A 15,087-nucleotide genomic window follows, 5' to 3' on the forward strand; every position below is an offset into this window, starting at 1 on the left:
CGTCATGGGTTAAAGTAATGTGGGTGGAAGAGGAAGTTTTCACACCTAGCAATCTGCAGAATCTGAGGTCCAAGAAATAGGTGCTTTTGGGAAGTGGGCACATCTAGTGTGAACTAGGTGGTTGTTACCAGTGAAAGCTGATAGGACAAAGTAGTTCAAATGAAGCATACTGTTGTGAGGGATAGGTGGTATTTGACCCAGAAGCCAGACAGAAACAGGCACATCTCTCTCGTTGATATGCTTTCCATGTTTTGTTTAAGGGTGAGCTTATAGGACGTTAGATTGTTACCGATTGAGCTAATACATGATGTTTACTTTCTTTGAAGACATTTTTTTTTTTCCAGCCAACTGACAAATGGCTCCGTGTGTGTGTGTGTGTGTGTGTGTGTGTGTGTGTTTTCTAAATAATTTTCTACATGGTAGGAAGCAGAGGATCACCATTCCGTTTACCTTTTTGATCAGTAAATCTAAAGAGTGAATTTTTTATTTTTGCTTGTGCTTCTGAAGTTCCTGAAACGCCCTTACTGTGTAAGGGTTGTTTCACCCTTAACTTCAGAAACTCAGACAACCTTGTTTGTTGGAATCCCCTTAAAAAGGCCATCACCCCATGTGTGTGGTGCGTCGAGGAAGGGAATTCAGGACCTGGGCTACGTGATCTTGGCATTGCCAGTTTATCACACTTGGGCCGTTTCACCTCTGGGAGCCTCCACTCCTTTATCTGCAAACTGGAATAAAGCACTTCACCTGGGAGGGCTGTTAAGTAGGCTGCAGAGCATTGATCACCCTCACCTGGAGGTTTCATAGCCGGAGGCAGGCGGGAATATTGTGGGGAAGGAAATCTCTCCCATCACTGACTTTCCTTTTCCAGTTTCGTTTTGTCTGTTCACGTTTGGCTTGGAGGAAAGAATGTGAAAGGAACACTGATCTTGGCTGTCTTAATTTTCTCTGAGTACCTCTGCCCCTCACCCCCCTTCCTCATTTTATTATAGCAAGAAGGAACCAACAAGCTGGCAAGACCATGGAAATCTGATCCCTATTTTTGGGCTGGCGAGGAGAACTGGAGTCCCCCTGTCTTCCTGGTGGGAAGCCCTTCTTGGAAATGTAGCAGTTGAGAACTCTGGTCTTTGTGTAGTGTTCATGTTAGTATCTGCCCTGGGGCACTTGGATTTCAAGCTCTTGGTAGCTAGTAAAGAAGAGGAATCTAAAGATAGAAACTGTTGCTAATGAGAACACTGTTGCTTATTTACTGCAAGCATTTTTCTTGTTTTTCCTCCAGAGTAACAGTAGTGTGGAAAGGTCTTCAGGAGCAAATAAATAGAACTGGAAAGTTAGAAAAAAAAAAAAGTGGCATTATCTAAACAAGAATCAAATTAGTTAAATTAGAACATTTTCACTATTGAAAAGTCATACCTTGCCCTTCAGGTGTCACTTCTTTCCAGTCAAAGATTCTGTAATATTCTGATTTGCCTCACTGTTATCTTTGTGGATTCATAGCAAGTGTTGTTGTCAGTAGACTTCTAATCTACTACTGCCATACTGCAAGAACACGTGAGCCCCAAAGCAAAATCTGAGCTAACAAATTCAGCCAGTGAAAAAGGTGAAAATTGACTTTCAGGTGATGATAGAATGTTGAGAAGTTAGAGCTTTGGAAATTTTCCCTGGTGGTATTATCCTGATTCTTTATCTCAGTATAAATTCATATGACTATATATAGTAGCAAACTCTTAAAATTTGATTTTTTTTCAGACTCTTCTACAAATGTATAACATATATGCATCATCACATTGACTTTGAGAGAATTGCTCTGTAATTTTATGAATAAAAAGTACCATCTTTACAGTGTTTGTGGTGTTGAAGATAGCTTTGTAATACGTATAAAACCATAATTAATATACTCAGTGGTTGATATGCTACCAAGTGGGAAAATCTTTAGCAGAATTTATAGATTTTTAAGCCTGTTATTTCTGATTTAACACCAGGAGTTTGGAAAATCTAAATCAGTTCTCATGTGATTCTAGAATTGTTTTTTTGCCCTAGGAGGTTTTAGAGGAATGAGAGAAGTTTTTGAGAGGAATCAGAAGTTTTTGCAAGCCATTTAAAAACCATGTTTAAATAGGAATTGTAACCTAGAATTCATTATATAGGCAAATTTCTATTGTAATTTCTTATGGAAAAATGGTTTAATATTACACAGCTGTGTCTGTATTTAAGGAAGTGATTAAAAAATTGGTGCTTTTGTTATCTAAGACCACTGCAAAATTTACAGAGCGAAAGGTAGATTCATTAAGACACATTATTAGTAAGTTGTATAGATTAAAGCTATGTGAGCGAAAGGAAGAGGTAACATTTCAAAATTGATTTTATAAAATTGGTCAGTATATCACAATATTTCTTCTACTTCATTCAGTAATTATCGTGTTAATCACTGATGCCTCATATGATGTATGCTGCAGACCAGGAGAAAAGAAGTATGTGGAGATAGCCCCCAGTTTTATTATTTCCCTTCAAGGAGAGATCAGCTTTCCACTCTGCGGGATGTCTCACAGGCATCTGAAATTCACCATGTCCACAGCTGAATTCCTCTCCCCCCTGGTGTTTCCTTTTGTGTTCCCTGTGTCAGTGAGTGGTCACAGCGATTTCACCAGGAGCCAGAAAACTGGGAACCTTCTCTGAATCCTCTTTATTTAGTCCCTATAAGCCCTGGGCATCTTGTAGGATCTCCCTCGAAACTGTCCTTTTTCGCTCCATCCATACTTACAGTGCCTTTTATAAGCTCACTGTTCTTTTTCTCATCTTAAACAGTAGCTCTGGCAAAGCTAAGGAGAAAGAGAAGGCTTAAATAGGCCAGATTTCAGCAAAGCATGATCTGGGCAAAATCTGGTAAGGCCTGTAAACTGAGTGGTTAGTAACATTTTCAAAGGGTTGTTTAAAAAAAAAAAAAAAAAAAAGAACATACGTGGTAAAGATGGTCTGTAGCCTGCAAAGCTTGAAGTATTCACGGTCTGGTCCTTAACTAGAAATAGTTTGTTGAGCTCTGGCGTAAGCAGTGAAAACTGGGAAACAAGTATAGGTATGGTAAAGAGGGAAAGTATCATGTGAATATCTTCCTATCATTATTTTGAGTATTTAGATGAAATGGATAGTTTCCTTGAGAAATAGAAATTTATTAAAACTGCAACTGACTTAAATAAAAAGCTCTTAGGACATGGAATCAGTAGTTAAAGCTCTCTTTGTGTCTGTCTCTCTCCCACGTACTCCAAGACCTAGGCCCTAATAGTTGGTGTACCACCAGAGACCATAGGGCTATTGTGTGTATGTTCACATACACACATACACATATGTATATGGCCACATACTGGCTCATGTAACTGGGGGGGCTAGTTGGGCAAGTCTGAAACGCGTAGGGCACACCAGGCTATCAGAACAGCGTTGGAAGTCTTGGTTCTGAGCTGAAGCTATAGTTCCCAGATGGAATTCTGTTCTTAAGGCTTTTCAACTGATTGTATCAGGCCCACCCACGTTATCTAGGATAATCTCCTTTGCTTAAAGTCAACTGATTATAGACTTTAATCACATCTGCAAAGTACCTTCCCAGCAATGCCTGGATTAGTTTGAATAACTGGAGACTGTAGCCTTGCCAAGTGGAATCATAAAACTGACTGTCACAGGTGGTTTCTATCAGACTTAAAAGAAACTGATAATGGGGTGCCTGGGTGGCTCAGTTGGTTAAGCCTCTGGCTCTTGATTTCTTTGGCTCAGGTCATGATCTCACGGGTCATGAGATTGAGCCCCACATTGTGTGGGACTCTGCTCTGACAGCAGAGAGCCTGCTTGGAACTCTCTCCCTTTCTCTCTGCCATCCCCTGCTTGTGCTTGCTTGCTCTCAAAAGAAAGAAAGAACGAACGAATTGATAATAGTCTTTATTTTATACGGTGTTCCAGAGAAAATGAAGGAAAGGAAAGGTCCCTAGTTTATTGTTTAAATAATGTAACTGAGATACCAGAGCAATACAGAGGAAAATCATAGGCAAATCTCAACACGAAGATGATTATATAATTCTAAATAAAATTTGAACATCCAAGACAGATGTGCTGTTAATTTCTGCTTACCATTTTTCTAAAGGACAGAGCCAGAAAAGAAGAGCTGCAGAGCTGTCCCTGTGATTGTGTACATAGAAATTGGAAGAGACAATTGACAAGTTATTAGAACTAATGAGAGTTAAGTAAGACTGTGTTGGGTTGTAAGAACAATATAAAAAATTCAGGTGAACCTATATAACAGCAGTAAATAATTACATGTTGCTTATGAAAAGGTTACCTTTACCAGTATAAGTAAATCTAATAAAAGATCAACAGTGTCTTTAAGGAGAGAACTATAAAACTTTTTGTCTACTTAATTTCTGATAGTTGTGTGTTAAAATCACACAAAGTTGTGATAGTTGTGTGTTAAAATCATGAGAACAGATTTTTAAAAATGTTTTACAGCTAATCTATTCTAGATTGAGGTAAAATGTACAGTGAAATTTATAGATTGTGAGTTTTGTTAAATGTATACAACCCAATCAGGACATCCGCAAAATAATATCCTTCTCAACTCCCATAGATAACCAGTGTTCTGTTTATCACCATAGATTTTTTTCATGTTCTTGAATCATGTGGTAGGTACTTTTGCACCTGGCTTCTTGTTCTCAACAGAGTTTTTGAGATTCACCCACATTGAGTATATCAGTAGTTAATTCTTTTGCATTGATAAATAATATTCAGTTGGGCACTTAGGTTGTTTCCAATTTTGGGCTATTATGAATGCTTCCATAAACAGACTTGCACAAGTCATTTTCTGGAAACATGTTGTCATTTGGGTTGGGTGAATGAATACCTAAGAGTGGAAAGTAGGAAAGTAGGTTGGGTGTATGTTTCACTATAACTTACGCGGTTTTCCAAAGAATTTATCTTTTCACACTCTTACCAGCAATATATGAAAGTTCCAGTAGCTCCACATTCTAATATTTGGTGTTGTATTTTTAATTTTAGTCATCCTCGTGGGTATGAAATAGTATTATGGGGTTCCTTTGTATTTTCTCCATGACTAATGATTTTAAACAAACACCTGTTCATTTACTTATTTACTGTTTGTCTATATTGTTTTCAAAGAGTCCATTCAAACCTTTTGTCCCTTTTGTACTGGGTGGTTTGTATTTTTGTAATTGATATGTAGGAGTTATTTATATATGCTAAATTCAAGTCCTTGTCAAATCTCTCTCTATAGATCTGTGTCTCTGTCTGTCTATATACTGTGAACATTTTCTTCTGGTTTGTGGCTTGTCTTTTAATTTTCTTCACGGTGTTTTTTTTGATGAACAGCAGATTTTATATTTGATGAAATCAAATTTATCCTTTTTCCCTTTGTGTCTTTAAAATATTTTTGTCTGCTCCGAGGAGTTGAAGTTTTTTGTTTTTGAGTTTTTGTTTGTTTGTTTGGTTGGCTTAATAGTTTTAGTTTTTATATTTAGGTTTGTGATCTGTGGCAAATCAACTTTTTTTGGGTATTGTGAAGTAGGAGGTCAGATGGTTCAGACTGATCCTCTCCCCTCAATGTTTCTCTAGGTGTCTTTGTCACCATTTGTTGAAAATGCTTTTATTTTTTCATTAAGTAGCCTTGGTGAATTTGTCAAAATAAAGTGACTGTATAAATGTGGAAGCATTTCTGGACTCTATTACATTAATCTATTTGTTTATCCAAATTCTCTCCAGTACTACACCACTTTGATTGCCCTAGCTTTGTAGTAAGACTTGAAATCAGGGAGTGGAAGTCATCCAAATTTGTTCTTCTGTTTTAATATTGTTTTGGTTATTCTCACTCCTTTTGCCTTATACATTTTTAAGGTTTTTTAAAAATTATAACTTTAGGGGTGCCTGGGTGCTTCAGTCAGTTGAGCATCCAACTTGGGCTCAGGGCATAATCTCACTGTTGGTGGGTTTGAGACCCACATCGGGCTCTGTGTTGACAGCTCAGAGCCTGGAGCCTGCTTGGGATTCTGTGTCTCCTTCTCTCTCTGCCCCTCCCCTGCTTGTACTCTTGTCTCACTCTGTCTCTCAAAAATAAATGTAAAAAGAAAATTTAAAAAAATAACATTATTTTATTTTGAAATAATTTATCAAGCTGTGAAAGGTGACATTTTTCATGTAGTTTTTCTCCAGCTTTTCCTAATGCTATTTTCTCTCATAACTATAGTACAGGTCTTCACTGAGTATGATGCTGCCTTCAGAAGAGCAAAAATTGGTATTGGAGGGAGAAAATAATCTTGTTGTTTTAATGTACTGTTATGCATGCAGTGTACCTGTGGTATTAACATTTCACGGGGAGCATTAGCGATAAGAAAGGTCTAAAAAGGGCTCTTAGAATGAAAAAGTTGGGACACACAGCCATAATTAATTGTGCCTAAGAAACCCAGGAATTGACATTAGTATGCTAACTCAGGTACATATCTTAGTTGAACTATACCAAATTTTACATGTTGTGTGTGTGTAGTTCTATGACATTTTATTACATATGAAGACGAAAGCAACCATGATCGCAATCAGCATACAGAACTGTTCTGTCACCACAAAGGAAACCCCTCATGTTTCCTTCTAATAGTCATACTGCCTCCTCCACTCGTTCCTGGCAACCAATGATCTGTTTTCCATCACTCTAATTTGTCAATTTAAGTGGAATCATGTAATACGTAGCCCTTTGAGGTGGTCTTTTTTTCATTCAACATAATACCCTTGGGATCCATTCAAATTGCTGCTGCTGTTGCATGTTAGTAGTTCTTTGTTTTATTGCTGAGTAATATTCCATTATGTTGATGAACTGGTATTCATTCACCCATTGAAGGACTTTTGGGTTAATTCCAAGTTTTGGCTATTACAAGTAAAGCCTCAGTGAACATGTGTATACAGGTTTTTGTGTGAACATCTTTTCATTTCTCTGGGCTGAATCCTGAGGGGTGTGCTGGGTCATATGGTAAATACATGTTTAACTTTATAAGAAACTACCTGATTATCTTTCAGAATGGCTGTGCAATTTAATGTTCCCACAGCAATGTATGAGAGATCCGGTTACTCTGCATCCTTGTTAGCACTTGATGGTATTATTATTATTATTATTATTATTATTATTATTTTAGCCATCTTAATAGGTCTTTAATGATAACTTTTGTAACCTTAATTTGGATTTCCATAATGACTAATGATGTTGAGCATCTCTTCATATGCTTATTTGCCATACTTATATCTCCTATCTAGTGGTTGTTCAAGTCTTTTGCCCATTTCTAAGTGGATTGTTTTCTTACTGTTGGAGTTTACAGAAATCTTTATATATTTTGAATACAAGTCCTTTTTTAGATATGAGATTTGCAAATAATTTTTCCCGTATGTGGCTTGTTTTTATCTTTCTAAAAGCAGTGTTTGTGGAGTGAAAGTTTTTAATTTGGATGAAGTAGAATTTATTCTTTTTCTCTTTTCTGAATCATGAGTTTGTGTCATATATAACTCTTTGATTAACTCTGGGTCATGAAGATTTTCTTCTGTAGTTTCTTATAGTTTTTTCCTTTAACTTTTTATTTTGAAACAATTACAGACTCACAGGAAGTTACAAAAAAAAAATACTATATAGAGTCCTACACGCCCTTCATGCTACTTCTCACAATGCCTCTTGTATAATGGTAGTATAATATCAAAAGCAGGAAATTGAAGCCGGTACAATACTATTAACTGGACTATATACCTTTTCAATTTTCACCAGTTTTTATCTATATATACAATGTGTGTATATAGTTCTATGCAATTTTATTCTGTATTCCTGTTCCTATAAGGAAAGCATTCAGTGTTTTACCATTAAGTGTGATGTTAGTTATAGGGTTTTTGTAGGCACTCTATTAGGTTCCTTTCTGTTCCTAGTTTATTGAAAGTTTTGTTTGTTTTTAATGAATGGTATTGAATTTATTAAATGTTTTTTTCTGCTTCAATTGACGTGATTCATACATTTTTCTTCTTTTCGACTATTAATCATATTGGTTGATTTTCGGATAGTGAACCAGCTTCATATCTTTGGAATAAACCCAACTTGATATGATGTATTTTTATTTTTCTGTATTCCTGGATTTGATTTACTAATATTTTGTTGAGAATTTTGAGTCTATATTCATGAGGACTATTGGTCTGTGTTTTATGTTTTTAATATTGCCTTTGCTTTTGATATCAGAGCAGTGCTGGTCTCATAAAATGTGCTAGGAAGAGACTAGAAATGGTGTTATTCTTTAAATATTTCATAGACTTTGTCAACGAGGACATTTGGGCCAGTTTTCTTTTTTTTCCCCCCTAAAAAAACCAAAAACCTGAAACTCTTCAGTAATGATTGTATCATTAGTTTCCCTGTTGTCAATTTTACTGATTTCTGCTCCTATTTTTATTTATTTGCTTGTTTTAGGTTCTTTTTGATCTTTCTCTAGTTTTGTCAGATAGAAATGTAGAATGTTGGTTTGAGACTTTTTTTTTTTTAAGTTTATTTATTTATTTTGAGAATGAGAACATGAGGTGGGGAGGAGCAGAGAGAGAGAGATTGGGAGAGAGAGAGAATTCAAAGCAGGCTCCTTGCTGTCAGAGCAGAGCCCAAGACAGGGCTCCATCTCACAAACCGAACTGTGAGATCATGACCTGAGCTGAAATCAAGGGTCCGATGCTCAACTGACCGAGCCAGTGACTGAGCCACCCAGGTGCCCCAAGAGACTTTCTTTTTTAATATGAGCATTTATTGCTATAGATTGCCTACAAGCACTGCTTTAGCTTTTAGTAAGTTTTGTTTTTATTTCCATTCAGGTCATTGTATTATTCTACTCTCCTTGATACTTCTTCAATCTAGGAATTCTTTAGAAGAGTGGTGTTTAATTTCCAACTGTTAGGAAATTTTTCCTGCTACTTTCTGTTCTTGGTATCTAGTTGATTCCATTATGGTCAGAGAAAATGCTTTCAATTTGTTGATATTCCACTTGATTTATCTATAATGGTTTTTAATTTTTTTTTTTTTTTTTAGTGGTTGTAAAGATTATAGTGTATGTGTATAGTTTATCACAGTCCGTTAGCATGAACATTTTATCATGTAAGTGGAATATAGGTAATCTTGCTACCCCCAAAGTTTACTTTACCCTCTCCCCTTTATGGTATAGTCATTTAAAAAAAATTTTTTTTTTTAATTTTATATTTGAGAGAGAGAGAGAGAGAGGGAGAGAGACAGAGAGTGAGCAGGGGAGGGGCATAAAGATGGAAACAGAATCTGAAGTAGGCTCCAGGCCCCACGCTGTCAGCACAGAGCCTGATGCAGGGCTTGAACCCATGAACTGTGAGATCATGAGCATCCTAGTCTTGATTTTGGCTCAGGTCATGATCTCATGGTTCCTGATATCAAGCCCCTGTGTTGGGCTCCCCACTGACAGTAGGAAGCCTGCCTGGGATTCTGTCTTCCTCTCTGTCTCTGCCCCTCCCCCACTAGCACTCTCTCCTTCTCTCTCTCAAAATAAATAAACATTAAAAAAGAATATTTAAAACTCAAGGAAAGAATAGTTTCTGTTGCCTTTTCTTTGTTCCTGTTGTTCTGAGTTTCCTTTTGTTACCATATCCTTCCTGTCTGAATAACTTCCTTTAGCCATTGTTTGAGAATAGGTCTGCTGGCAAGAAATTACCTTAGCTTCTCTTCATCTCAGTTGTCTTTATTTCATCTTCAATCCTAAAAAAAAAATCCTTTGTCCTTTGAATCTTTGTTCTATATGTCTCTCCGATGCTTTGAAGATTTTTCTTTGCCTTTCATTTTCAGAAGTTTTATTATGATGTGTTTCTTTAGGTTTTTAACTGTTTTTCTTGAATTAATAGGTTTATGTCTTTTGCCTCATTTAAAAAAATTTTTTTTAATATTTATTTTTAAGAGAGAGAGAGAGAGAGAGAGATGGAGCATGAGCAAGGGAGGGGCAGAGAGAGAGGGAAGCAGAGAATCTGAACCAGGCTGCATGCTGTCAGCACAGGGCCCGATGTGGGGCCGGAACTCACAAACCTTGAGATCATGACTTAAGCCAAGGACAGATGCTTAATCTGCCATCAGGCACCCCTCTTTTGCCTCATTTGGAAAGGTTTCAGCCATTATTTTTTCAAGTATTTTTTTAGCTCTGCATTCTTTTTTGTTTTTTTCTCAGACTCTGGTAAAATAAGTGATAGACTTTTTTTTTTTTTTTTTTTAATTTCTTTTATTCTTTGTCCTGCAGGTCCCTGAGCCTTATTTAGCTCATTTTTTAAAAAGCTTTATTTTATTTTGTCATCTCCATTTGAATTTTGTATATTAATCTTATATCTGGAAACCTTATTAGTTCTATAGCTTTTTTGTAGACTCTATTGGATTTTCTAGATAGATGATCTTTTATTTTTCTTACTCTATTAGACTGTCTAGAATGTCAAGTATAATGCTGAGTAGAAGTGTCAAGAGCAGACTTCTTTATCTTGTTCCATATCTTAGGGGGAAAACATCTGCAAGTGGGTTTTTTTCTATAGATGTTATTTATCATGTTCAGGAAGTTTCCTTCTGTTGCTACTTTACTGAGAGATTTTATTAGGAATGGATGTTAGATTTTTGTCAGATGTATGTTATGTGTCTGTTGCGATAACCGTATGTTTTTCCTTTTTTAGCTTTTTAATCTGATGAATTACATTTATCAATTTTTGAATGTTAAGTCAGTCTTGCAGTCCTGGAATAGACTTCATTTAGTCATGAAGTATTATCCTTTTTTATACTATTGGATTTTAAATTGCCACTCTTTTTTTTTTTTTTTTTAAGATTTTTACATCTATGCTTATGATGGGATATTATAGATTTCTTTAATGTCTTTGCCTGGTTTTGGTATCCGGATAATGCTGGCCTCAGCAATTTTTTTAAGAGTGTATGGAATTGGTATTGTTTCTTTTTTAAATGTTTGGTCAAATTCATGTGCAGCTATCTATGTCTGGAATTATTTTTTGGGAGAAGGCTTTTTTTTTTTTTTTTTTTTTCAACGTTTATTTTATTTATTTTTGGGACAGAGAGAGACAGAGCATGAACGGGGGAGGGGCAGAGAGAGAGGGAGACACAGAATCGGAAACAAGCTCCAGGCTCTGAGCCATCAGCCCAGAGCCCGACGCGGGGCTCGAACTCCCGGACCGCGAGATCGTGACCTGGCTGAAGTCGGACGCTCAACCGACTGTGCCACCCAGGCGCCCCTGGGAGAAGGCTTTTAACTACAGATTCAATTTCCTTTTTTTTTTTTTTAATGTTTATTTATTTATTGAAAGAGAGAGGGAGAGAGAAAGAGCAAGCCAGGGAGGGGCAGAGAGAGAGAGAGTGGGAGAGAAAAATCCAAGTAGGCTCTGCACTGTCAGCATAGTGAAAATGAAAGAAGGTTTTCCTTGCCTAAAAATTTGTAGCATCTTCCCATTTTCCTCAGGATAAAATTCAAACGCAGGGCTTGAACCCATGAACCGTGAGATCATGACCTGAGCTAAAACCAAGAATCCGATGCTTAAGGAGCTGAGCCACCCAGACGGCCTGATTCATTTTTTTAAAATAGATACAGGGCTGGAGTGGTTCTCTATCTATGTCTTCTTGAGTTAGCTTTGGTTGTTTGTGCTGTTAATTTTATTGGCTTACATTTAAAGATTATTTGAGTACATTATCATTTAAAAATCATTGTTTTAGAGTTTATTTCAAGAGAGAGAGCCTGCTCCTGTGCACATGCAAGTGGGGGAGGGGCCGAGAGACGGGGGAGAGAGAGAATCCCAAGCGGGCTCCACAGTGTCAATGCAGAGCCTGACATGGGGCTCGATGCCACGGACCATGAGATCATGACCTGAGCCAAAATCGAGTCAGATGCTCAACTGACTGAGCCACCCAAGCGCCCCCAAAATGTGTGTCATTTTTAATGTTTGTGATAGCTGTCTTTTCTTGGCTAGTGGTTTATCAATTTTAATAATCTTCTCAAAGCACCAGCTTTGGTTTCATTGCTCTTCTGTATCATTTTGTTTATTTTCTATTTTATTTGTTTTGGCTTTGATCTTTATTATTTATTTTCTTTTGTTTGCTTTGTGTTTAGTTTGTTCTTTTTCTGGTTTCTCAAGGTGGAAGCTTAAGTCGTTGATTTAAGACCATTCTTCTTTTCCAATGTAGACTTGTAGTGCTACAGATTTTCCTCTCAGTACTAACTGTCTCACACAAATTATGATATATTTTCACTTTCATTTATTTCAAAATAGTTTATTTCCCTTTTGATTGCTTCTTAGCTGCATGGGTTATTTAAAAGTGTGTTATTTGGCGGTGGGGGGAGCGCCTGGGTGGCTCCGTCAGCTGACCGTCTGACTTTGGCTCAGGTTGTGACCTTGCAATTAGTGAGTGTGAGTGCTGTGTAGGGCTCTGTGCTGACAGCTCAGAGCCTGGAGCCTGCTTTGGATTCTGTGTCTCCCTCTCTCTCTCTCTCCGTCCCCCGCTCATGCTCTGTCTCTCTCTCTCTCTCAAAAATAAATAAACATTAAAAAAATTTTTTTAAAGTGTGTTACTTGGTTTCCTAATATTTGGAGATTATTAAGACATCCTTCTGTTACTGATTTCTAACTTAATTACGTTGGTGTTGGGGAACATACTTTGTAGGACTTGAATTCTTTTAATTTATTGAGATATTTTTCATGGTCTAGACTATGGTTTATCTTGGTTAATATTCAGCTCTTATTAAGTGGAATATTCTATAAATGGGTCAAATTAATTGATATGGTTCAGATACTTTGTAGTTTTAACATGTAAATATAAATTCATGTTTTATATTACATTTGTGCATCATGAGTTCATTTTTATTTTACCTGAGGATATTCTCTCTTCTTGTGGCAGATTTTGTTTCACCAAGGTCACAACATTGGGCGCTTGGGTGGCTCAGTTGGTTAAGTGTCCAACTTCAGGTCATAATCTCTAATCTCGTGGTTTGTGGGTTTGTGCCCTGCATCAGGCTCTGCACGGACAATGCAGAGCCTGCTTGGAATTCTCTCTCTCTGCCCCCGTCCTGTGCTCGCTTGCGCTCCTTCTCCTCTCTCTCCCTCTTTCTCTCTCTCTCAAAATAAACAAACTTAAAAAAAACACAATTAAAAAAAAAGGTCACAACATTATCTTGCATTCCTCATGCTCTTCTGTAATGTGGCCTTGCAAGAAAGAATGGCGACCTAATTTCCCTGTGCTTGGGTATAGCCTGTCCTTGGCGACCCGATCAATGTAGTACCTAGCGTAGAAATGATAATGATGCTTCATGGCTTCTGTGACAGGGTCAGAAAGGTTAAACCTACAGCTTTCACTTGGTTTTCCTGAAACACTTACTCTCTAGACAATTCCTTTTCACATTCCTACCTCTCCTGACCTACCTGTTACTGTGCCAAGCCAAACCGAATGGAGAGGCCTTGTGTAGGTGCTGTAGTTTACAGTCCTCACTGGGCCTGTTCGTCAGCCAGTTCAGCCCAGATGTCAAATACACAAGTGAAGAAAGAGGTCCTCTTCGAAGTAGGTCTTCCAGACTCAGCTTTTGCAGCTGTTGAAGTCAATACCAGTCATTTGACTCTTCCTAGATGAGGTCCCAGATACTGTGAGGCAGAGGGGAGTCAGTTCTGCTTTTCCTTTCCAAATTACTAACCTGTAGGATCTCTCTCTATAACAAAATGTTTGTTCTATAGCACTATGTTTGATTGGTGGCCTATCAGACAACAATACCCTTCTTTTCAGTAGGGTATGCGAGAGGTAAATGTTTCAGTCCCTTCATACCTGAACTTCACTCTTAATTGGTTTTGGGATTCTTGGTTATAAAATAATGCAGTCTCAGAACTTTGAGGTTACTTCTCCGTTGTCTTCATGCATCCATGGCTTGCGAGTGAAACATGATGTAAATCTGATGCTCATTCCACGGTGAGGGTAGTGTTTTCTCCCTTTTGAAGCTTTTCGGATTTTTGAGCTTCAGACATTTCAAAGTGCACATAGGTAATCTCTGATCCATTTCTGTCTGAGGACTCACATCTGTTTATTTACCTCAGTATATTTACTTACTCTAAAATCTTTTTTTTTCTTTTTTTACTCTTTTCTCAAGATTTGGATTCTTATTGATTCATTACAGTTGGTTTCTCCCTTTCCTTTCACTGTGTTGTCCATCAAATTTAGGTGATCCTCGGCTGTTTTATTGTTGTTTTTGTTTGCTTTTTGACATGCCCTTTTACACTGTCTGCAGATTCTCTATCAGTTCGTAGCTGCCTGCATCCAGAGATTGTTGGGAATTGCATAGTACCAGGGAAAGTGGGAGGGGTTCCTGGTCTTCCTAGGTGTCGCTAGATACTGGGAAATTTTCTGATCCTTTGGGGATAGATACATGTATTTACTTCTTTTACCCATGGGTCTGGAGGCAGCAGAAGAGGTGATCCATTTGCTCCTACTGAGGTATTTCAACCGATTATGCTTTGGTTTTCTTCAGGGAAGTCTCTTGCTGCCCATGTTTGCTGCTTCGGTGCATGGAGCAGTACCTACTTTTGGCATCAGTTTTTTTCCCTCGGAAAAACCTGTGGGTATATGATTACCTCCTTTAATCTGATCTCATCTGCCTTTTGTCTTTCAAAGAGATTCCTGATCATTTTGATTTTTCCGATGACACCGGCCCAAGCTACATCGGAGTAGCTTTTTTTTTTTCAGGACTCTCTATGAATTTAAGACACTGGTAGGACCCTGGAGCAGGTGTTCTGTCTACCATTTTAGTCTAATTGTGGTAGTTTTGTTTAAAATGCACAAAAATCTCATATGCTGTTTTTATGTGCACGTGTAGTTCTACTTTTTCTTCTTCTGACGGTTCTTTCTTTCTTAGGCTACTCTTATTACCAGGTTGAGAATCTCTTAATCTTGGATCTCTTCATCTATCCTTGGATCTCACTATTGATAAAAATTCTCTTTTTGTGGATTGTATTAAAAAGCAAAATTATACTGTTTTAGTTTATGACTTTAATTTTGACAAGATTGCGTGGAAT

General features: G+C 37.4%; 1 protein-coding gene across 1 annotated transcript in view; it reads left to right on the forward strand.

The window, feature by feature from the left end:
• CMC1 (C-X9-C motif containing 1) overlaps window positions 1–15,087 on the forward strand; it is a 137,609-nt gene that overhangs the window by 61,150 nt on the left and 61,372 nt on the right. The window lies entirely within an intron of this gene.

The sequence above is a fragment of the Leopardus geoffroyi genome, chromosome C2, assembly GCF_018350155.1.
Source record: "Leopardus geoffroyi isolate Oge1 chromosome C2, O.geoffroyi_Oge1_pat1.0, whole genome shotgun sequence".
NCBI lineage: Eukaryota > Metazoa > Chordata > Mammalia > Carnivora > Felidae > Leopardus > Leopardus geoffroyi.